Raw genomic sequence first — 25,119 nt, forward strand, 5'->3', positions numbered from 1 at the left:
ATTGGTGCTTTTGGGGTGGGGTGGGGGGGAGAGAGGAAACACCGAGGGGAAAAAAATCAGAAATTGGCAAAGTTCCTTTTAAGGGCCTTTCAGTAGAATTCAATTTTTTTCATGCTCACTGTTTTAGACTGCTATGTTGGGGGGATCAAAGCTGGTGGGCATAACAGCCACTCTTCATTTAGGACAAATGTATGAAGCTATTAATGTCCCTTATGGAATAAGATTGCTGAAACAATAGGAGCCAGCACTCAAAACACAGGCCACATGAAAAGCTGGTGAGGAACCTGAGGTATGGGGATAGAGGGGTTTTACTGGGGGCTGGATGGAAACACATGGAACTGTTTGTGTGTTTGAGAGAGAGAAAAAAGCAGCCAAAAGCACCAGAGAAGTAAGGACACATCAGAGACAGCTAGAGAAGCATTTGTAGTATAACCCTGAGGAAAAAGCGGAGAGAGAGAGACCTTTGGGGCAGATCGCTGCCTGGAAAAGGGCTTTGAACTGTGACTAAAGAAGCTGTCCTCTGGTGGTTGATTCCTGTGATGTTCAGGGAAACAGGCCTTTTTGTACATTTTTTTTTATGAATAAACAGGATTGAATCACAGAAATACCTGAGTCCATCATCAGTTTCTCTCTCTAAGGAAAATAATACACAATGTCCCTAATATCAGCTAAACACTCAGGTAAAAAGAGGTAACAAGCCTTTATTACTCCCTGCTCACACTCTCCACAGTTGACTTTGTGGTCATGGGTTTTTTGATGCAGTTACACACAACATAGGAATGTAGAATGCAAACAAGAAATGTAACAATGTAACATGTGAGTTTGTTACTTAAACCTGCCTACTGATCTCCATCCTTCCCCCTTGGGTTTATTACCTTCATTTACTGTATTACATCTGAATTTAAGCCCCAAGTCTGCAAACACTGAAGTATGTACATATTTTTACTCATGTGCAGTCTTATTTACTTCACTGGGACTAAACAAGAGAGTAAGTTGCTTATGTGCTTATATGTTTGCAGGTATGGTGGGAATCCAAATTATTCTTGCAAGGATTTCTGCTTCTGCATATTAGCTTACAAGGAAAAGGATAATGATTTTTTTAAAACTGCTAGTCTGATAAGCTCAATCTTTATTCTTTCTGCCCTTACATCATCACCAGTAATGAAGTCTGTAGCTATTGGCTATTTAGGTGATAAGTCATGAGTCAAAATGGACTCCAATTTACCCTTTCATAGGTGTATTAGCTCTTTGGTGCTGGCAGCAAACACCTGTTTTAGTCTGTAAATAAACACCGCTTGAAGACACACAGGCATGTTATATTGAGTAAAAAGGTGACACTTCAAGTTTTTTCTGACCATAATTATTTTACCCATCTGCCAGTCAGGGTTGGCAGCAACCAGGCCCAGGTTCAGTATCTACGGATTCCTTTTCAACAATACAACACAAACCAGCTCGAACCCCCACCCAGTGACCTGGAACAATTACATACCACCCCCTGGGCACCTCTAAGAGGCAATACTTCCCCTCTCGCAAGCACAGCATCTGAGTGTAGCAAAAAAACCCTTAATAAAAGGAGGGAAATAATGCAGCATTAATTTGGGGAAACACCGCAAACACGGTATATAAACATAAACCATGAGCAAAAGACCTACCACCAAGTAAGTTGGACAGTGTTCTTTTCCCCTCAGATTCTTAAGTCCAGTAATCCAAAAGTCCCTTTAATGTGTCCATCCCTCCTCTGCAACCCACTCACAGTTGCTGTCCTTAGACATTGCAGGCCCAGAGTTCAGAGGTGCATCTCCAGAGTTCAGCTCCCACCCTGGGTGAAGGGGGAGGGAGTAAGGAAGCACCTTACTCACTCCACTGCTCTGGTATTCATTCACCCCCACTCTCTGCAGGGCTCTGCTCTGACACTCTTGGCCAGCTGCGCCGCTGGCCGCGCCTCTCCACCAGCTGCCCTGCTGGCCACCAAGATGTGTTCAGGGCCCCCACTTAACATACCTCTTAGTGATTTCAGCTGTTAGCGGGGAGCTTCACTGCTGGTGCACACTAGGCAGTTTCTTGAATCAGAGACACTGTACCAAAGCAGATCTAATATTTAGATGTAGGTATCAGTGAGTTCACCTCTGCTGTGTGTAACAAGACTCTCAATTGAGTCTAAATTAGCTGTTATTACACAGTGAAAAGAGGCAGGGCTAAATAGTGTCTGAGGCCTTTAGGCAAAGCCCACACCACCAGGTACAAATACCTATCTTGGGCAACGGATGGTGAGGGTTCCTTTGAGGATCCCTCGGCTACTGACATAGACCCCTGCATATCTGATTCTAGTAGGGCAGCTGGGATACCTTCCACCTGTATGTCTCACTGTCCAATAACCTAGATGTATCATCACAGAGCGGTCTCATTGATGGCACGGTGTGTGAGCAACGGGCCTAAATACTTCTGACATGGGGTTTAGGGCTGAAGAAGTGGCGCTCTCCCTTGGTTCAGCTGATTGAGACTGAAATCTCATCTCCATTCTAGGATACATCATGGTAGTATCTTCTTCCTCAGACTCACTCTCAGATGTGCTGAGTAGGGGTAGGTTAGCTGCAGGGGGCCCACCGTCTATGTTGGATGGTGGCTTTGGTCTAGCAAGTTTGCTCTGCCCAGTTGCCATGTTGTGGTCCACTTCATAAGGGGCGCCTACCAACTCCCCCACAAGGAGTAAAAGGTTTCTATGTACTGTCTTTATCTGCCCTGGCCCCACTTCGGGTTTAATCTTATAGACTGGCAGATCTCCCATTTTCCCACCACCAAGTAAGGTATTGTATTCCATCTGTCGGCTATCTTGTGTTTGCCAGCAATACCCAAATTTTGCAGCAGAACTCTATCCCCCAGCTGGAACTCCTCCGAATGACCCTAGCATCATTCCGATGCGTGTTACTGTCTGAGTTTTTCTGAGCTGCAGACATAGCTAAGTGATAAGCATCCCGCAGCTTTTCTTTTAGTCAGGATACATACAACTGATGAGACTCATGGCTATCTCCATCCTCTGGTACACCAAAGCACAAGTCTATGGGTAATCTTGGTTCTCGCCCAAACATAAAGAGATATGGCGTGACTCCCGTAGCATCGTTCTTTGTAGCGTTGTAGGCATGCACCAAAAACGCAACATGCTGGCTCCAGGTTGCCTTCTGCTCTGGCTGTACCGTCCCCAACATATCTAACAGAGCTCGATTAAACCTCTCTGGCTGAGGATCACATTGAGGGTGGTAAGGTGTTGTCCTAGACTTTTTAATTCCTGCTATCCTCAGCACCTCCTTCAGAAGGTGACTCTCAAAATCTTGCCCCTGGTCGGAGTGTATCCGAGCTGGGAACCCATACACTGAAAAATATTTGTCCCACAATTCTCGAGTGACAGTGGTGGACCTCTGGTCATGTGTGGGATATGCCTGCGCATACCATGTAAAATGGTCAGTCACTACTAAAATGTTCCCTATGTTCCTCTTGTCCACTTCTAAAGACAAGAAGTCAATGCATACCAGCTCCAAAGGTTTGCTGGTGGTGATGTCCTTCAGACATGCAGCTCTAGGGGGCAGAGTCTTCCTTTGAACACATTGAGCACATGTCTCACATTTCCTGTGAATGTCTTCAGCCATCCAGGGCCAATAGAACCTACTATGAATAAGTTCCAGGGTCTTCTCCTTTCCTAAATGTCCAAAGTAATCATTCAGGGCCCTCATGGCCAGGGCTCTGTACTCTTTTGGAAGCACTAGTTGCATTTGTTGCTTTTCTAAAGGGTCAGTGGTAATTCGGTGCAGCACTCCCTATATCAGTCTTAGCTTGTTCCATTCTTTCAATAGTAGTTTACCCTCAGCGTTAGGTGGGATAATAGCAGCTGGGCTTCGCCCCTCCTTTTTAGCAAGTAGTGTATCATGAATTTCAATATCTTGCAGCTGGGCTTCCTGCCAGTCATTGAGCATCGGCAATGGAGATTGGTCCGACACGATATAGTTCATTGAGGCAGAAGGCACACTTTCAGGGGGCAGGCCCAGAGCTTCTGCAGCACACCCATAAAGCCTCTCATGGGCCTCTGGCTCTCGACGACTCACACGGCAAATAGCTCTCACTCCATCCATAGGTATCATAGCAACTTCCGATGCCTGCAGATGCCGAGACAATGCATCTGCATCTACATTGTTTCTCCCTCATCGGTACTGAATGCTGAACTCGTAACTAGCCAGGGTGGCCACCCATCTCTGCCCTGTAGCATCCAACTTAGCACATGTTAACTAATAAGTCAGTCGATTGTTGTCTGTTCACACTTGAAACTGAGCACCATACAAGTAGTCTCAAAATTTCTCAGTGATGGACCATTTCAAGGCCAAGAACTCCCACAATGCCTGTTCTTGCCTCTCTGGTCATAGGTTTGAAGTCTACTGCTCTGCCCTCAAGTGACCAACTGTCAACACCACCCTTTAAATTCCTTGGGAATTTTGAAAGTCCCCTTCCTGTTTGCTTGGCAATGAGTGCAGTGGTCTCAGCACATCTTTCCAGGTGACCATGGCTGCGCCACGCACCAGGCAACCCCCGGCTTGGAGCAATGCCGAGCTGCAAGACCTCATCAGCATTTGGGGAGGGGAGGCTGTCCAGTCCCAGCTGTGCTCCAGCTCTAGAAATTATGAAACGTACGGACAGATATCACGATGAATGATGGAAATGGGCCATGACAGGGACACAATGCAGTGCAGGGTCAAAATGAAGGAGCTGCAGAATGCCTACCACAAGGCGTGGGAGGCAAACCGCCACTCCGGTGCTGTGCCCATGAGCTGCCGGTTCTGCAAAGAGCTGGACACGATATTCGGTAGTGACCCCGCTCCACTGCGAAGAGCCCCGTGGATACTTAGGAGGCTCGTGTACCAGTCGAGATTGGACCGATCTAGGAGGAAGAAATCTTGGACAAGGATGTGGAGGAGGACGGGGACCCAGAGGCAGAGGCAGAGGATGACTCAGTGTTCAGACATGCATGCAGCCAGTAGCTCTTCTCTACCCCAGAGGTGGCTAGCCAGACTTGGCAAAGCAGTAACAGGAAAGGAGGCCTCTGGCAAGTGGCTTTGATGCTGGGAATCGCTGAAGCAAGTTGTTGGGGGAAGAAGGGTTGCAGAAGGATGGCTAGTTTTCTGTGCACTGAGCTTGCAGGGAGGGATTTGCAGAAGGCAGGCTTGTGTCTGTGTGATGCCCGTACCACCACATGCCTAGTCAGAGTGGCGGAACATGGTGTTGATAGACGCCCACACTTCACGTGAATCTGCCTCGGAGATCTCCACGAAACTCATATGGAGATACTGGGCAATCCGCTGCCGCAGGTTCTTTGGCAGAGCTGCTTTGTTTCTTGCCCCATTAAGGGTAACTTTCCTGCATCACTCTGCCTTCACTGGGGGTGACCATAGCTGCACACAGGCGAGCTGTGTAAGGGCCAGGGCGTAAGCTGCAGTCTTGGAGAAGACCCTCCCTTGATTCCCTGATCACCCTCCGCAGCGAGATATCTTCCATAATGAACACAGCTTGTGGAAAATGTGGGGATGGTAATGATTTTAATGCCCCCCTACAGTGCTGTCTCTCCCCAAGAGCCACGTGCCCAGTGTACAGTACTATCCTGGAACACTGAATTCCCATGCCCCAGTGGCTGCTCATCATTTTGGGGGTCTTGTGGCTCATGTGTGCTTGTCTTGGGTCGGCCAGTTAGTGATAAGTATGTGAATAGTGGTTGTGTTTTAAACCACTGATACAGTGGTCTGTGTGTTGCAAACAATAGTGCTTCTGTAAAATGTTGCATTTTGGCTTCACAGATATGGCCTTGGGAGCCCAGCCTCTCACTCTGTTATCGTCATCTGAACGGCTGCACAGGAGTAGGAAGTGGCCACAAAAAAGTAGAGGACCTTCTGTATGATGTCATGCTGCATGCTGTGGCAGAAAAACAAGAATTGAAGGAGTGGCAGGACAGCGAGAAGAGGGAATGAAAGGAGAACGCGGTGCACCAGAATGAAGCGGCTCTTAAACGTAATGGAGAGCCAAGTGGACATGTTCCAGGTGCTCCGAGTACTGCAAACTGAGCAGCTCTGCGTCTGCCTTCCCCTGCAGCCGCTATTGCAAAACTTTTTCCCATGGGCCCCCAAGATACCAACACAATCTTGTCAACATCCTTGCTCCAGTCAATACCTGCTGCATTCTACACCTGCCCCATCACAGTCCAGCCTTGCAGACTTCCAGTACCCACTGCACTCAACACCTATTCCTCTGCAGTTTAGCCCTGTTGAAGTACAATACCTACTGCACTATGCTTCAAAGGACAAGGTTGCATATGATACCTGGACATACTCAAATTTTTAACCATTCCGGGACCCCACCTCCTCCTGGGGCCCTCCCTTCCACCATCCCACACAGTGCTGATGTGTTTTTTTGTTTGCATCTCTCCTCCAGTTGTTGTTTTTTAATAAAAGAATTGTTTTGGTTTTAAAGCAATCTTTATTCCATTAACTGAAAGCAAATATAGCCCTGCAAAGCAACAGGCAATTTTCTTAAACCTTCACAGTGCATCATCCACACCAATCACAATCACCTCCTAGCATTACAAGCACTGCACTCTCGAGCATAGCAACAAATATTAGGTTTCAGAGTAACAGCCATGTTAGTCTGTATTCGCAAAAAGAAAAGGAGTACTTGTGGCACCTTAGAGACTAACCAATTTATTTGAGCATGAGCTTTCGTGAGCTACAGCTCACTTCATCGGATGCATGCCGTGGAAACTGCATGTTTCCACAGCATGCATCCGATGAAGTGAGCTGTAGCTCACGAAAGCTCATGCTCAAATAAATTGGTTAGTCTCTAAGGTGCCACAAGTACTCCTTTTCTTTCAACAAATATTAGTGGCTTTCAGCTTCAAATTGCCGCCTCAAGGCATTCCTGATCCTTATGGCCCCATGCTGCACCTCTCTAATAGCCCTGGTCTCTGGCTGTTCAAATTCAGCCTCCAGGCACTAAGACTCAATGGTCCAGCCCTAAGTGAAGCTTTCACCCTTCCCTTCACAAACATTATGGCGAGTACAGCACGCAGCTATAACCATAGGAATACTGCCATCGGCCAGGTCCAGCCTCCCATATAGGCAGTGCCAGCAGGCCTTTAAATGGCCAAAAGCACACTCAACAATTATTCTGCACTTGCTCAGCCTGTTGTTGAACCACTCCTTGCTGTTATCAAAGTGCCCCATGTATGGATTCATAAGCCATGGCATTAAGGGGTAGGCAGGGTCTCCCAGGATCACAATGGGCATTTCAACTTCCCCTACGGTGATCTACTGGTCCAGGAAGAAAGCCTTGCTTGCAACTTCCTGAACAGGCCAGTGTTCTGAAAGATGCGTGTGTCATGCACCTTTCTGGACCAGCCTGCATTAATGTCTGTGAAACGCCCATGGTGATCCACAAGTCCCTAGAGAACCATTGAGAAATACCCCTTCTGATTAATGTACTCTGTGGCTAGGTGGTCTGGCACCAGAATTGGAATATGCATGCCATCTATTGCCCCTCTGCAGTTAGGGAAGCCCATTTGTGCAAAACCATCCACATAGTCACGCAAGTTGCCCAGAGTCACAGTCTTTGACAACAGCATGCAACTAATGGCCCTGCACACTTCCGTCAACATGAGTCCAGTGGTCGACTTTCCCACTCTGAACTGGTTAGCAACTGATTGGTCACAGTCTGGAGTAGCCAGTTTCCACAGTGCAATCCCCTCATGCTTTTCCAACAGCACGGCAGCTCTCATTCTTGTGTCCTTGCGCTGCAGGGCTGGGCGAGCTCATCACATAGTCCCTTGAAAGTGGCTTTCCTCACCTGAAAGTTCTGCAACCACTGCTCGTCATCCCAGACATGCATGATGATGTGATCCCACCACTCACTGCTTGTTTCTTGAGCCCAAAAGCAGTGAGATCAATGTCAGACACCTCTTGTCTTTGTAGTTTAAGGAATAACTCCACTGCCAGTCATGATGTGTTAGTGAGAACGAGAAGCATATTTGTCAACAGTGCAGGATCCATTCCTACAGACTGAAGAGCCAGAGCCATTCCTACACAAACCGTTGAAAGATGGTGCCAAACGCAGACAGAAGCACAGGGATTTCTGGGATGCAAAGCAATGCATCACGGGGCATTGGGACAGGACTCAGGATGCCCTGAGACCCGCTCCACCTTCCCACAACACTTAGAAGCAAAAGAGGAAGATATGCTCTGTGGGATAGCTGCCCAAAGTGCACTGCTCTGAAAGCCGATGCAAGTGCTGCAAGTCTGAACACGCTATTGCGTAGGCAGCTGACAGTGTGAACACACAACAGCGGTTTCCCTTCAGCGCTCTCTGATCTCTGAGTGGCGATGTAACTGCCGGTGAAGAAACTCTGCCAGTGTAGACATACCCTAATAAGAAGGGTTATCAAAAGCTGTAGTTCTGTTTACTCAGGTTAAATAAAAGCTTAGTGATTTTCAAAGTCCAGAGGGCAGAGGTATTCAGTGCAGTTGTGAAGAGATATGCAGGGCCCTGAAAAAAGAGGAAGAGCAGCCAGGATCACCCTGTGTTCACAGTCACAGAGAGAAAGCTTTGGGGAATAACAGGCCTGTTCTAGACACCCAGAGACACCAATGTTGAAGAAAATGTGTGCTCGGGAAGGGGCAGGTTGTGACACATGGTGATGCGTGCCAGATAAGAACATAGGCCCTAAACCTGCAATGCATGCTGATGGACTGCTGTGCCTAGGTGGAGGTCCACTAACTTTAGTGAGATTTTGTGGGTACAGGGGTCTGCCTTTCAGGATTGTGGGGCCCTAGATAAAACTTCAAACAGGATGCGATACAGAACTTTGACAAGTCTTATGAGAGGAAAAACTGCTTGGGGATGGTGTAAATGTGTGATAATTAAATAATACATTTCATAAAGTGGAAAACTTTGAGATGAACATATGCTAAACACACACTAAAAATGAGAGATTGATTTTAGCCTCAAGAGTAACTTGTTCTGGTGCCAATAATAAACTAGCTCCTGATTTTAAAGGAGCAGAACTCTTTAAGATTCTCATAGTAATGTTAACTCACCGCATTGCGTGCATACAGTATTTCTCTTTTTTCTTTTAAATATTTATTGAAATGTACAAGAAACACCATGTAAAACAATACCCTGCTTTTAACCACAAAACACAGAAAAGACAGAGCAAAATTATCTGTTTCTTGGTTGGGTTCTTTAAAACTTAGGCAGGTCCCCGCACGGCCCCTGGAAGGGTGGGGCACAGGGCTCCACGTGCTGCCCTTGCTGCACCTCCAGGTTCCACCCCCGAAGCTCCCATTGGCCGCGGTTTCCCGTTCCCGGCCAATGGGAGCTGCAGGGGGCGGAGCCTGGAAGCAAGGGCAATACACCAGCCCCTCTCCCCCACCCCCGGGCCGTGGTGCCGGCCGCTTCAGAGAGCGGCACCACGGGGGGCAATCCCGCGGGCGGGATCCAAAGCCCTGAGGGACTGGATCTGGCCCACGCCCGTAGGTTGCCCACCCCTGGTCTAGGATGATGTACCTGGTCCCACCTCACCGCAGGGGGCTGGGCTAAATGCCCTCTCCCGGTCCCTTCCACGTCTCCATTTCTATGATGTGAAGGTCTCAGCTAGGATGGGGCTAGGCCCAGTTCAACCAGCTGGCAACGGGCAGCGCTTGCCCCAAAGGGCAGCCTTGTCTTCACTGCTAAAAGTGTTGTGTTTTTTTTACCCCCCTCAAGGTAAGCGAACATGCACGTGCTACCCCACGGTCGGAACAGGGGGCTGAGCAGCTGCTCTCGTTTTACCAGGTCAGCCCTGGGGGGGGGCTGGTCACCTCTTGGTTGACTGCAAGATAAAGCGTCTGACATACGTTAAAATGTCACGTCTACGCCGGGTTTTTTCCCGGCGACCGCTCCTACACAGTGCCCACCCCCCCGCCCGGAACAGGGCGAGGGGAGACGGAGGCCCCCAGCAGCGAAGGACCCTGCCCTGGTCGGCCACTAACGGAGCCTTCCTCCTCCGGTCCTGGCAGCCGTTGGGACGGAGCCCCGCCCCTCCGGCCAGCCCAGGCGGAGCCTCGACTCCTGACGCGCGCATCGATTCCGTCCCGCCTGCCCTCGACGGCCCCCGTTGACGTCAGCCACAGGGTCAGGTGGGGAGGAGTCTCACTGCGTTTCTAGCCGTGATACAATCGCTGCCCTAGTCAGCCGTGCTGACGGCTGGGTAGTATCCTGCCCAGCCCAGCGGAGGGGTGAGTCTTTTGGCCCTGCGGCAGACCGTCGCTCCGGAATGGGGGGGGCTGTTACTCCGAAAACACCCGTGCCTCATTTGTAGTGAAACATGGAGTCACACGTGAGGCTTATGTAAAATGAACGACGTCTGCCGGAGCCAATGGGGTGGCGGGTGCCCCCCTGCCGCATGCAGAGGCGGTGCCTCCCCGGCCAATCGGAGGCGCGGGGAGGTGTCTTAGTCACGTTTCTGGGTGTATGAAGTCGGGGCTTTGCTGGGTTAGCAGCGTTGTGAGGAGCCGGGGCGCCTGGTGAGTGACGGACGGACGGACGGTGGGTCCCGTCCCCCCGTTATGTAACCGTGCCCCCGAGTTAGGGGGAGTATCCCGTTCTCTGCGCCTGAGGCGCGGCGGGCCTGGCCTGTCAGGGGGTGCGGTACGGTACGGTACGGACCGGGGGGTCGGCTGCTGCGCGGCCCCGAGCACAGGGAGCCCCCTGCCCTGTATGAGAGTGGGGGCGGGAGGGGCTGGTTGAGGCGAGCGGATTGGGGTTCCGGGGGGGCGGGGCAAGGACGGTTATGGGATTGGGGGTGAGCGGATTTGGGTGTGGGGGGATGGGTGAGGGCAGTTATGAGACTGGGGTGCCGGGGGGATGGGCAGGGTTATTATGGGATTGGGGCGAGGGGATTGGGGGTGCGGGGGGTTGGGCGGGGCCGGTTATGAGATTGGGGGTGCAGGAGGCTGGCGGGGCCGTTTACGGGATTGGGGGCAAACGGATTGAGGATGCAATCAGCTGGACTAGGGGCCGGGTGAGTGAGGGGAAAGTGGGTTTGCAGTGGGTGCATATATGGTAGTGTTAGGGAGATAAAGATGTGTATATAAGGAGGTGTTAGTTGTCTATACAGAGGGGTGTGCACTGAATGTCCCTATTTCCCTCTGATGTATGGCTCTTATCTAGTTCCTCTTCCATGGTGAGTGGAAAGTAATTGCTCTGGCACTGCAATGAGGCTAAGATCCTCCCTGTACTGTGAGAGGTGAGTTCCCAGCTAGATTGTGGCACTGCAGGTGGTTATAATCCTTGGAGTCTGGCATTAGGAGGTAGGATGATGGGACAGAGGCATTGTTTAATCACATTTAGGGCTTCACTTGCACTTAAACTGATGGTAAATGTGACCTTAACATCTAGCTGTTGCTGACTTTCTTTGTTAAGCTCTGCTGTGTTATACTGGATTCTGCTTTTTCCAATAGGAGTATTATACAATATTGTAGCTGAGTTGTATGTTGTAGGTGGCATTTATATATGTTAATGATCATAAATGCTTTTAAATGTGCGTAATACTAGATAAATGATAAATATCAACTCAGAATGCAAATTAGATAGAGATTTGCATGCATACACTGAAGATTTAGCAGCCCGCAAGTTAAATTCTATTTGTTAAAATGTGGAGACAAAAGATTGTACTAGCTAGCTGAATCTCCATTATGGAATTAAATAAACCATATATGAGGCAAGAAGATGCTTTGTTTTATGTTGCTTTTTATGCATGTAAGCGAACTGTCTCAAAGCTATGAGATGTTATTACTCACCTTAAATGCACATACACTGTCTTTGTAAAACCATACTAATGGCTAAACTTCACTTAATGTAACTATATGGACAAAACTGGTATTGATTTCTTTTAATAACGTTTAATAATTGGCAGTTAGTACTTCACTGAATAAATTATAATTTGAGAGAATTTAGCGACAATGTGGTCCTGCCAACAACAGGATCTCTAAAAGATGGCTTTATGGCAGTGGTTTTCAAACTTTTTTTCTGGGGATCCAGTTGAAGAAAATTGTTGACGCACATGACCCAATGGAGTTGGGGATGAGGGGCTCAGGGCTGGGGCTGAGGATTGGGGTGTGGGGGTGAGGGCTGCAGCGTGGGGCCAGTAATGAGGGTTTCAGCGTGTGGGAGGGGGTTCTGGGCTGGAGCAGGGGGTTGGGGTGTGGGAGGGGGTCAGGGATCTAGGTGCAGGCTCTGGGGTGGGGCTTGGGATGAGTTTGGGGGATCCAGGTTTGGGGGTGGCTCAGGGCTGCAGTAGGGGGTTGGGGTGCAGACTTATCTCCGGTGGCTCCTGGTCAGTGGTGCAGCGGCGGTACTAAGGCAGGCTTCCTGCCTGTCCTGGCATGCAGACCTTGCTGCGCCCCAGAAGTAGCCAGCAGCAGGTCCGGCTCCTAGGCGGAGGTGTGCAAGCAGCTTCCCATGACTCTCGTCCACAGGCACCACGCTCCCCGCCCCCCCCAGTTCCTGGCCAGTGGGAGTGCGGAGACGGTGCTCAGGGTGGGGACAGCGCGCGGAGCCCCGTGGCCCCCCTGCCTAGAAGCCAGACCCACTGCTGGCCGCTTCCGGGGCACAATGTAGTGTTGAAACAGGTAGGCACTAGCCTGCCTTAGCTGGGCAGCACTGCCAACGGGACTTCTAATGTCCCAGTCGGTGGTGCTGACCAGAGCGACCCAAAATTTGAAAAATGCTGCTTTATGGTATATTCTAACTTGGACACCAAGACAGAGTATTTGGGACTTTAATAACTGTTTTCAGCTGAGAGACTAGATTAGCAGGATTTTAAAGAACTATATTTTTTTAATTGTCTTAAGACCTGTGCTAGAAAAGTGACTTTCTAAAATAGATATGTAAAGTTCTAAACTCCACAACCTTACATATTTAATTGCTTGATTATTTTTCATTAAAAATGGTCATACAACTTTACATTATACTAATATTGTCATTATTTAGTAGATTACATAGGGAAATAGAAAATGTTTTTAATACTGGAGTAAAATGGAAGGTTTATTTAAAGTGAACACCATCAGCTAAAATACCACATTTCTTTCTTCTGCTATTGTTTCAAGATTACTATTATTGAAAGTTGAGAGGAAAAAGTTAGTTTGTTTTTTATGTTGCTCATTTGATAGCTCTCTGTGCACGTGTGTATGTATATAGATAGGCCCACACAGGCAACAGGGAAATGATAAAAGTGACTTTCATATAGCAAGTAAGGAAAGAACATAAAGAAAAAGAAAAACCAAACCAATGATTCTAAAATCAAATTTGGCATGGAGTCAGGAGTAGTACCTGAGGCTGTTAAATACATTTTTAAAACTGACAAGATTTCAAGTTGTCAGTGTTCCTTTAGCCATCGAGACTGTTTATGACATACCTGTTTAGTTAACATTTCTCAATACTACTAGTACCTCTGGGAATTGGCTTCCATCTCTCAGGGATGAGGAAAATAAATGCAGAAGATGCTAATAGTGCTGATAGTGGTTGCCATCTGAGCACTTACTGAGATATCCAAATCCTTATCTATATGTGTAGCAGCCATACTAAGGCTTAATACATGGCATAGCAGTGTCAAATTAAGGTCCTGTTCCTGAAAAGACTTACACATGTGCTAAATTTTATGCACTCAGGCCCTGAGTCTGCACCATTACAGATTTTAGCCTGGTTATGGAATATGGCAGGTGTGGCCAAACCATGGCTTGTGAACCACATGCAACACTTTTACAGATAAAATGTGGCTCATGGAGCTCCCACTACCCCCGCCCCCATTTTCTGCCTACCAGACTGGGATGAGGTTGTGGGATTAGGGGATTCAGCCAGAGACAACTGATGCCTGCTGGGGGGGCACAATTTAAAGGTTCTACACAGCTTGAGTCATGCCCTCCCAGGCATACCTTTCCTCTTACCCTCAGCAGCCCCTGCCTGCAATTCCCAGGTGTTAGTTACACCTTGAGAAGCAACAGCAAAAGTAGCAGTTCTCCCTGCAACTCCCAACTCTTTGCCACTGCCTCTCTCCAGTTTGCTGGATCTAGCAGCTGCATGCGGTGGGGAGAGGAGCGCAGTGGCACCATGTGATGGAGCAGGGCCAACAAACCCTGGCAAAAATCTAGGGGGCACATGACCCCCACGTGTTCCCCATAAGCCACCTCTGGCTTCTGCCCAGCAGGGAGGGTAGCTCAGGGCTTCAGCCTCGCAGGGTGCACCTGCCAGGGCTCAGGGCTTCAGCAGGAGTTGTACTGAAGCCCTGAGCCAAGGCAGGCATGCTCTTGCAGGCCCAAAGGTCTGAAGATTGTTGTATGTGGCTCAGAGGGTCAGTAAGCTTGACCATCCCTGGAATATGGCTAACAGCTGTCTGCCTTACGGTGTGTTGTAACTAGGTCCTTTGCCACAGATGGATTTGTAGTGTAAGTGAACCTCACAGGAACATTATTTATTAGTTTCAAAGAGAAGGCGGGAGTGTTCTACCACTACTAGTTATATCATATTTTTTTTACCACCATTGTGTTGTAATGCCATATGTCAAGTGGCCTTGAGCTACTAACACATTTACAGTGTTGGAGCAGTTTGAGTGGTTTACCATTGTTTAAAAAAAATTCCTGAGCTTATAACTATGCATATATTAAAGACAGTTTTGTAAGTGCTAAAGAGCTAGGTATTTTTGATCTTTTCTTTTTAAACAGATGTACCATTCAGTTTGATTTCTCCTGTTTATGAATAGCGGCTGTTTCTGCTGAAATCAGTAAACTAGTTTTTCATCACTCTTTATTTATTTAGGTATTTGAGGCCACTTTATTGTTTTCTCTATAGATCTAGAATTATTTTTATCTGCAAGAAAATGAAGTTAATGAGAAACCACATCAGAATACCACCCAAATACTGCAGTACAGCTTTTTAAAAAGAATACATAAGTAAAAATCTAGAGATGATAGTGGTGCAGGACTGAATACCGCTGCAGGTTACAGTAACATTTGGAAACTTTGAGTACTTTTGATAATGTTTCCTATTTACTTGGATGGAAACATTTCTGTCTTAAACTCTTGAAAGGAAATATTGCCATCAATACTGAATTAAGAACTTCTGTTGTGAAATCCAATGTATTCTATGACATTAGGCTCTTTTATTTGAGGTGTGGGTCAGGGTTTTGCAGGATCTGAAGTAGGGAAACTTTGGTTTTGTAAAAAGAAAAGGAGTACTTGTGGCACCTTAGAGATGAACAAATTTATTCGAACATAAGCTTTTGTGAGCTACAGCTCAGTGCATCTGATGAAGTGAGCTGTAGCTCATGAAAGCTTATTGCTCAAATAAATTTGGTAGTCTCTAAGGTGCCACAAGTACTCCTTTTCTTTTTAGTCTATTAGTAATTCATTTGAATTGACAGTAGTTTCACTGTACTCATAATTGCCCATTTTAAAAGGGAACAGCATGTTCTCTTTAATGCATTGTGTAATACTGGGCACAAGCTTCTTTACTGACAATGCTTGGTTACCTAGCAATTATGATACATAGTAACAAAACAGCTGTTATGTTTGAAGTTTTGTGCTTCCAAGTTTTGATTCTAAGTTCTATGAATCCATTCTGAGTGTCTGTAGGTTACCAAGATTTCCAACTGGGTTCTGTAGGGGAGTGCTGAGGATCATTTCTATATTTGCCCTTTGTTTCTTTTCCCATTCTATCGTTTCGGTTTCTTATCACCTTTTCTTTGTCATTCTTAGGCCATGTCTACATGAGCAAATTTACATAGCTGTATCGAGGAAGTGTGCTGCTGTAAGATTGCTTGTGTAGCTGCTCTATGCCGATTGGAGAGAGCCCTGCTGTCAACATAATTAAACCACCTCCAACTAGTGGCATAGCTATGTCGGTGGGAGAGCATTTCCTGCTGACATAGCGCTGTTCACAGTGGCACCTCTGTTGGAGTAACTTCTGTTGCTTCGAAGGGGTGGTTTTTTCCCACATTCCTGAGCCACATAAGTTATACCGACAAACGTATTAGTGTAGAGGTAGGTTAAGACACAGAAACTAAGGCTATTTCTTTCAGATCCTAACCTCATCCATTTCAGTTCCTCCGCCTCCCCTGGGGTCTTGCAGCTTGTAAAGCATTTTTTTACTAATAATTTTCTTTTGGCTACAGTAAAGCTCTTTACACAATCCGCTGAAAAAATAAAATTTAGTAGGCTCATGTAATCTTACACATTTTCGTTACTTGCTAGCTGTTTTGAGTGCTGTGGCTGTTGACATTGTACCTGACTACATTGTGCTCTTAAGCTGACATAAGGGCTGGATGAATACATTGATTGGGCCAACAGTATGAAGTCCATGTACTAGTTAGTCTAAATATGTAATTATACAGTTTGTAAAATTGGTATTTACTCACTTTGTTTCAGGAGCTCATTGTGTCAAGGGTTACTTAAGTAGCATGATTCATTGACTGTCTAGACAGTCACCAGGAATCAGGTGGCCTTTACATGCTAAAAATCCTCATGCAGGCATTGTGGATGCACTTTATACACTTTGGTTTAACAATTTATGTAGTTAAATTACTTTTGTTACTAGTAATATGAGAAGTCAGGTTCTTCTTCAAATATGTGTTGCTGTGGATCTGTAGGTGTGCATATGCCCTCAGGCATTCAAGCTCGGAATCTTTTGCATAGCCAACTTTCAGAAACCAGTTTCCCCTACTTCCAGGAGGTACGGGTGGAGATTGTAACTAACAAATGGGTGCTAAACATTCTTTTCTTGTCTTCTACCTGCTACTTTATGACAGGTGTCAGAGTAGCAGCCGTGTTAGTCTGTATTCTCAAAAAGAAAAGGAGGACTTGTGGCACCTTAGAGACTAACAAGTTTATTTGAGCACAAGCTTTCATGAGCTACAACATCCGATGAAGTGAGCTGTAGCTCACAAAAGCTTATGCTCAAATAAATTTGAGCTTATGCTCAGATAAATAAGATTATAAATAAATAAGCTTATGCTCAAATAAATTAGTCTCTAAGGTGCCACAAGTACTCGTTTTTCTTTTTGTTTTCTATAGCTCCTAGGTGGAAAATTCTTCAGGAATACAGGGGCAAGAGTTTCTATTCCCATTATTTCTTCATTTTGAATAAGGGGGATCTTCATCCCAGCCCAAAACTGAGGCATTTCCTGATCCTAAATCATGGCATTTCCCTACTCTGTGTTGCTGGGAAAATTCTTCCATGGGTCATATTGAATAGAATTAACACCCATCTTGTGGAACCCATTCTCTCCCAAGTTTCAGTATAGAAAGATATCCGTCTGGATGGGACACTATAGACATGATCTTCACAGCCCATAAGCTTCAGGAAAAGTGCCGAGAGCAAAACCATGGTCCTTGTTTGGTATTTTTTTGACTCAGCTAAAGCTTTTGACTCTGTAAATCATGAGGGACTCTAGAAATGCATCCTGCAAAGGTGTTTTTCTTATTTTCATTTTTGGTCATTCAGCCTTTTCCTGATGGGGGTGCTGTCCAGAGTTGTGGAAAATGGTAAGATATCAGACCCATTTCTGGTCACCAGTGGCACCGAACAAGGTTGTATATTGGTTAACATGCTTTTTTTCCATCATTTTTTTTCAGCTGTGCTTATGGATGCATTTCATGCCATTGACAGAGGGGAATTTATCCAGTTCTGCAGTTCAATCTACAACACTTGAGCTTTTATAAAAGTGGCAGAATTACTTCTTAAGGAGCTTTTATTTGCTGATGACCGAGCTGGTTGCTCAGTTGATTGATGACATTCAATTTATAACTGATCATTTCACTCCTGCAGTCAATTGTATTCGTTTCACAATCAGTCTAAAGACAATTGAAGAATTTACCAACCTGTGCTGGGGGAATGCACACATCTACCCAGTTAAGGTCAGCAGTGCTTTCTCAGGTCTGTGGAGAATTTTTTCTGCCTAGGGAGTATGCTGTGTCAGAATGCCGCAGTTAAGGATGAGATTACTCATTGCACAGCCAAGGGCAGCTCTGCATTTGGAATGTTGTCACACCATGTATGGAATGCTGTGGGTGTCAAAATAAACACAAAGTTAGATGTTTGTTAGGCAGTTGTACTTGCAATGCTTCTATATGGTTGTGAGACATGGATGCTACATTAGGAAACTTGTTCTGTTCCATATGAGCTGTCTTTGGTCAGTTTGCATGGTCAGGTGATGGGATAAGATCCCAATATCGAAATCCTTCATCACAGTCAGCTATCTGGCATTCAAATGTGCTCATAAAAACTCAGCTGTACTGGTCTGGGCTCCTAGTTCACATGGCTGACACAAGAATACCTACAGCTATGTTTTATGGTCAGCTAAAGCAAGGCACTCGTTCTTTATGGTAGTCAGTACAAATGATATAAAGTCACACTGAAGTCAAACTTCAAAGCATGTCAGATTGCCTCCAGCAACTGGGAAGCAATAGCCCACAGCAGAGCAAGGTTGCAGCAGATTTGTCATGTCATTAACCACTCAAACTTGAGGAGAATGAACAGTGCCCTCCATAGCCTTGGCTTCAAGATGTGGTAATGCTTGCCTCCATCATACCATCACTTCAGACTCAGGATTGGCTTGTAACTTTTTCAGTTTGCGTTCCACATTGCCATCAACTAAGTTTGAAGTAGTACCTTTTACTTATGGTATGGCCTAATGATTATCCGTAAGGCTGCGATTCTGTCATAGAGGTTGCAGAAGTCACAGATTCCATTCTTAGCCCTCTGCTGTTTCACCATTTTATTAATGATCTGGAAGAAGACCTAAACTAATGACTGATAAAGTTCCCAGATGACACACAATTGGAGGAGTGGTAAATTATGAAGAAGACATGTCACTAATATAGAGTGACCTGGATCGCTCAGTAAGCTGGGCACAGACAAACAATATGCATCTTAATATGGCTAAATGTATGCACCTAGGAACAATGAATGTAGGCCATATTTACACAATGAGGGACACTGCCCTGGGAAGCAAGGACTCTGAAAATTTTTTTGGAGGTCATAATGAATAATCAGCTGAACATGAGCTCTCAGCTTGTGGCCAAAAGGGCTTATGTGCGACCTTGGATGCATAAGCAGGAATCCATAAGTAGGATTAGAGAGGTTATTTTCCCTCTGTATTTGCAACTGATGGGGCTGCTGCTGGAATACCATGTCCAGTTCTGGTGTCCCCAATTCAAGAAGGATATTTGATAAATTGGAAAGGGTTCAGAGAAGAGGATTAATGATTAAAGGATTAAAAAACATGCCTTGTAGTGATATGCTCAAGGAGTTCAGTCTGTTTACCTTAACAAAGAGAAGGTTAAGGGGTGACTTGATCAGTTTATAAGTATCTACACAGGGAACAAATATTTAATAATGAGCACTTTAGTCTAGCAGAGAAATGTATAACATCCAATGACTTGAAGTTGAATCTAGACAAATTCAGATTAGAAATAAGGCATACATTTTTAACCGTGAGGGTCACTGACCATTGGAACAATTTATCAAGGGTTGTGGTGGATTAATTCTCCTCTCTGACAATATTAAAATCAAAATTAGATCTTTTTTCTAAAAGATGAGCTCTAGGGGTCCCCCCCCCCAGAAAGGTCTAAGGCCTGTACAGGAGGTCATACTAGATGATCACCATGGTCCTTTCTGACCTTGGAATCTATGAATAACCTTACCCTGAATAAAAATAAATGAATGAACAAAAAGGCTGTTTTGACTTAAATGTGAGCTTAAATGGTTTATAGTGAAAAGTACAAAATCTATTGAATGAGTAACCGTAGAGTTACAAGTATATAGCCTAATGTTTGAGGGCAAGGGACTATAACTTAGGGTACATCTTCACTACCTAAGCTAAAGTGCTGTCACAGCACCAGCGACTGTGTAGTTGCGGCACCAGCGGCAGTGTTTTTAAAAAAAAAACAAAAAAACCTACCTCTGCGAGGGGAATAGTTGCCAGCACTGATGCACTGTCTACACTGCCACTTTACAGTGCTGAAACTTTCTCGCTCAGGAGTATGAACACCCCCCCCCCCCCGAGTGATGCAAGTTTCAGCACTGTAAAGTGGCAGCGTACACAAGGCCTTAGCATGGGACATATGTGGAGATTATCTTTGGCCTCTGTGGAAATGTGCCTGTGAACAGCAGGGCTGGCCCTAGACGTTTTGGTGCATGGGCTCCAATTCCTGCCGCTTCATGATTGCAGGGCGGGCTCAACCCCGCACTTGTGGGCCGGCGGGAAGTGGAGTGACCCAGCCTGCTCTGCTCCCCTGGCTCCCAGCCTTCGGACTTGAGGGGAACCGCCCCCAGCACTCACAGGAGGCTCGGCTGGGAGCCGGTGGAGCGGAGCAGGTGGAGTCACTCCACTTCCTGCCGCCCCGTCAGTGTAGGGTGCACCTGCTGCAGCCCCCTGGGATGTAGCTCAGGGGAAGGGATGCAGCAAGGGTGGGGCTTTGGGGAAGGGGCGGGGCGGGGATTGGGCTGGCTGCTGGAGCAGCACACAGCTGCATCAGGCACCAGGAAATTTGGGACACCAATTTGGGGCAGTTTGGTGTCCCAAATTTCCTGGTGCCTGATGCAGCTGCATAAGAACGACCGTGGTGAACAGGTTGCAACAAGCTTGTTAGTCATGGGCAAACTTCTCTGTGCAGTGCTATTCCTAAGAGAAAAAAGGGAACAAAGGAAAATGTTGAATGTAGTGGTGATGACTAGGATCTAAACCTATTGTTAAAGGGAAATAAGAAGGCTCGAGAGGGGGAGGGAGAGAGCTATTGGAGGGTGTTGGGAAGTCTTGAATAATCAGACCTATTGTGGAGGTGAACAGTGATGGTGAAGGAGGAGCAAGAGAATGGTGCTAAATATGTAAGAGGAGTGAGATAAGCACTGCTTATTGTTGGCTAGGGGAGGGAACATGGTCCTGCTGGATGATAAAGGATGAAGTGAAGTAGTGGGAATAACTAGGTGCTGTGGGGAGGTGGAAGTCAAACTCTGCTTCAGCTGGATTAGGTGCTGAAGGATTGATCACAGGTAACTCAGAAGGTGGGTTTTGGACTCAAGGACTCAGCTGCTGAGGTTTGAGGCCTCCTACTCCCTTCAGTTCCACCAGAACATAGTTGAAGGAACTTTACATTTCCATTCTACTGTCCTGACAGCAGCATGCTGATAGTGAGTGGCTTCTGCTGAGACCTCCTCTTCCATGGTCGTAGATCATGTTTCCCAAGAATAGCTACTGCAGTTGTGAATGCACAGCAGTGTGTCAGAGCAAGGGGCTAGTAATGGCTACAATGGGTGCCAAACATTATGTATGTACTGTGTACTTTTACTCAATTGGATTATTTAGCTGAATGCAGTTCAACAGTTATCTGAAAAGTTTTTCTCTTGCAAAGACTCTAGTTCAAGGTTCTGAGTGTCTTGCACGAGTTGACTTTCTCAAACACCGGTAGAGTAAGAAATGCAACTTTTTCCATGCTTCAGGGTGTTTGATCTCCATTTTTATTGTAGGAATACAGATTCTTTAACTTGGATCTTGGCAGGTAAGCAATTACATAAATGCATTAGAAATAGATTTTTCAAACATATGTATTTAAATCTGTGTCTGTGTCCTGTTGATTTAGGATCTAAAACGGGTGTGAGGCATTTTTGGCTTTTTCGAATTTACAAAGGAAAACAAATCAGTAACTCTTCATGTACAGTTTAAGAAAACAATACTGTAGTTTTATTTTCAGATTTCAGTTGTCGCTAAGCTAAGGAATTTTCCCTATTTCCTCTGGTTTACCTTTGAATCAGTAATACGTAATGAATATAACTGCTCTCTAACTTTACAATTCATGTTTTCTGCCATGTATGACTAGGCTTTTATTCCACTAATTACGGGGACTTGTTAAATAGGCAGGGTTTTAAAGTCTTCTTCTGTAGTTTATTTATAAAACTATATTGGGTTTGTTGTTTTTGCAGGAGAGTATTAACTACAGTTTCAGACCTTGATTTGGAAAGATCATAATTAGCACATTCATTAAGGTGAGTGTCTTACTTATGCTCTCCCCCAAGAAATGATCTGAAGTGTATACCTTCTGCTTTCTTGCTTACTCTGAATTTATATCGTGTGTGTGTGTGTGGTAGATGTTGCTTTGGAGCTGTTACTTATTTATATAGAAAGCTTTTTAAGAAATAGGAACTGCAGGAGAGAGAGAGGTAAAAGTCATGAAGCACATGGAAATGAGCTGGCTTCTGTTTCCTTTCTAGAAAGTGGAAGCCCTCTAGTGTTACATCTTAATACTAGTTGCTAGATCTGCTGCATCTTGTTATGCAATAAAGTGATTTTCTGTTATTTCCAATATTTTGGGTTTTCCTTTCAGAGGTTTTAAGGAATTCCAATGCCAAAGGTGATTTTGGGAACCGTGAATGTAGATGCTAATTTGGTCTCTGGGATTGTGGCTCAGGAGAAAATGGGCACAACTCTGCTCCCAAGGCTTGATGTCATAGGGCATAGTATGCTTTTATGGAGAGATTCTAGTTTCTAGTGACTTCAGTGCTAGTTTAGATGTGGATTATCTATACCTAAATAGTCTTTGACACACAGATTTCATCACAGAGCCTTCCCTATGCAGAGAACTGTTGTGATAGTTAAAAGGTTAGTTTAAGTATAATTTTTTTAGTTATCTGTAAACAGTCCAGTGATGCCTATGTAATGTATAAATCAAAATAATATAGCTGCTTACTGAATTAATACTGTCCTAGATAGGAAATTAGAACTGAATTACAAATAGGACTTCTGATTTTCAGGCTGTTTCATTTTTGGAAGTTTATTTTTTGGCATATTTTCAGTTTTATGAAGATATCCAAAAATGAGGTCTGGGGTGGGTGAAAAGGGTTGGGGTGAGGTGTAAAGTTTTTTTGTATATACCCCCTAGTACTGTTTCAAACATAACTATGTTAAAGTGCACAATTGGATATTGGCAGGGTTTACATATACCAATTAATGAGCAGCACATAATGCACTTCAGAAATTGTACCCCTATATTCTGCAGTACTGCCCCATGTAGAGAGGGCTTTAAATACAAGTCAGGAAGCAGAGACATTGCCTATATGTAGGGCCCTACCAAGTTCATGGTCGATTTTGGTCAGTTTCACAGTCATAGGCTTTTAAAAATCATGAATTTCACAGTTTCAGATACTTAAATGTGAAATTGCATGGTATAACTGGGTGGGTCCCAACCCAAAAGGGGGTTGGTGGGGAGTCGTGGTGTTGCCATCCTTACTTGTGCGCTGTTTCTGGCAGTAGCACTGCCTTCAGAGCTGGGCGGCTGGAGATCGGCAGCTGCTGGCTGGGTGCCTGACTCTGAAGGATCACCGCTGCCAACAGCAGTGCAGAAGTGAGGGTGGCATGGTATGGGGGGGTTCTCACTTTTTTGGGGAGCAGGGCTAGCCTTATATGTGAGCGACCGCCTCACCCAAGGTGCCATGGGGGGGGGGGGGCTTCCCCAGGTTGCCCCCCCCCCCCATACACACACAGAGCAAGACCAAGGCACCTTTAACTCCCAAGCACTGGGCCTCTCTGCTCAGAGCCAGGGAGGGGCAAGGCTGGGTGCATCCTGGACGAGGGCTCCTATCGTATGTTAGGATCTAGCTGCTGGTCCTGGACACGCTGGTGAGGGATGGGACGTCCTCTTCACCTGCAGGGGCATCTTCCCCCCTGGGGCCAGGTCAGACCCACCTCCAGGAACCTCCCCCAGCTCTTAAGGCAGTGTCTCTGCCAGCAGCAGTGCAAAACTAAGGATGGTATGGTATTGCTACTTTTACTGCTGCGGCGTTGCCATCAGAGCTGGGGTCTCAGCCAGCAGCCACCAAGCTCTGAAGGCAGCACAAAAGTGAAGGTGGCAATACTGTGACACCCCCTGTACAATAGCCTTGGGACCCCCAGTTTGAGAAATGCTAGTCTCCCCGTGAAATCTGTATAATATAGGGTATAAGTACAACAAAGACCAGATTTCACAGTCCATGATGTGTTTTTCACACCTGTGAATTTGGTAGGGCCCTACCTATTTAAATTGCACTGGGAAAGGGATGAAATCACCATGATGAGTAACTATTTCCTGTGGCTTTTCCAGTGTTCATTAGATAAACACAGATTTATTTTTATTGGGGGGGGGGGGCGGGTTACTGATCACTTGTTAAAACCTAAAATCAGAAGCCCTAATAACAAATCACAGCTGAGTTATTTAACAATCGTTTTATTTTCCTCTAAAAAGTAGGAAAACATTACTTCAGAAGATGAAAGCTTAGTGCATGCACAGACTGAAGAAAAACTAAATTTTGATAAGGCTCCATTGTACATTTTGGAGAGGGCAGTTCCTTATAGATCAGTTCATGGAGTGCTTTCCATATGTAAGAAGTTGACACAGGTAAACAAGGTTGATGTTGCGGGGCTGGGATGTGTGTGATGAAACAATTATTGGATGCGGTGTTCTGAAAGACTTTGAAGATGATGCAGTGAATAGGGGAAGATAGTGGAGAGCTTCAAATAAGGGGTGATGTCGTCAGGGCAATAAGCAAGGAAGATGATCTTAGAAGCTTCATTTTATGTAGGCTGGAGAGGGACAATGTATTAGAGAAGCTGGAAGGGAGGAGATGGGTACCTGTACATGAGTTTTGGCTAGTTTTATAACATTGCTGAGCATGTAGAATCAGAATTCTAAGTGTATTGGTAATTAAAGAAGCTTACTGTATTCATCAGTCATATCACATACATACCTAATTATCCTTCTGATCATTTGATCTTTATCTGTTGCTACAAAAACCTTAACTAGTTAAGTTTTTAAAACTGACAGTTTACTGTGCTGTTTTTAATACTACAGGTGTGACTTCTGTTCTCTTTAAAAGGGGGATTTGGCTTGGATCCTGTGATACAGGTGTGTCACCTAAATCAGGTTCTTGGCTCTTCTCTATTTTATGTTCTGTACAATATGCATAACTCAATCTCAAAAGACCATGATTTGGTCTGAATGTTCTCTTTAGCTCAACATTCCTTTCGTACTGATGGAACTA

General features: G+C 45.7%; 1 protein-coding gene across 14 annotated transcripts in view; it reads left to right on the top strand.

Annotated features, from left to right (window-relative positions):
- The first annotated feature begins 10,193 nt into the window (after positions 1 to 10,193).
- The window catches only part of PER2 (period circadian regulator 2), a 73,318-nt gene continuing 58,392 nt past the window's right edge, over positions 10,194 to 25,119 (top strand). For 4 of the 14 annotated variants that reach the window (XM_078854446.1, XM_078854448.1, XM_078854447.1 and 1 more), the window contains exon 1: positions 21,592 to 22,092. The gene's annotated coding sequence lies outside the window, so the exon portion shown is untranslated. Of the gene's footprint in view, positions 10,296 to 10,484; positions 10,606 to 11,229; positions 11,306 to 17,684; positions 17,967 to 20,606; positions 22,093 to 25,119 lie in introns of those variants that run through there. The other 10 variants (XM_073360016.2, XM_078854444.1, XM_078854443.1 and 7 more) reach the window with 10 other exon arrangements.

This window comes from Lepidochelys kempii, chromosome 9 (assembly GCF_965140285.1).
Source record: "Lepidochelys kempii isolate rLepKem1 chromosome 9, rLepKem1.hap1, whole genome shotgun sequence".
Lineage (NCBI taxonomy): Eukaryota > Metazoa > Chordata > Testudines > Cheloniidae > Lepidochelys > Lepidochelys kempii.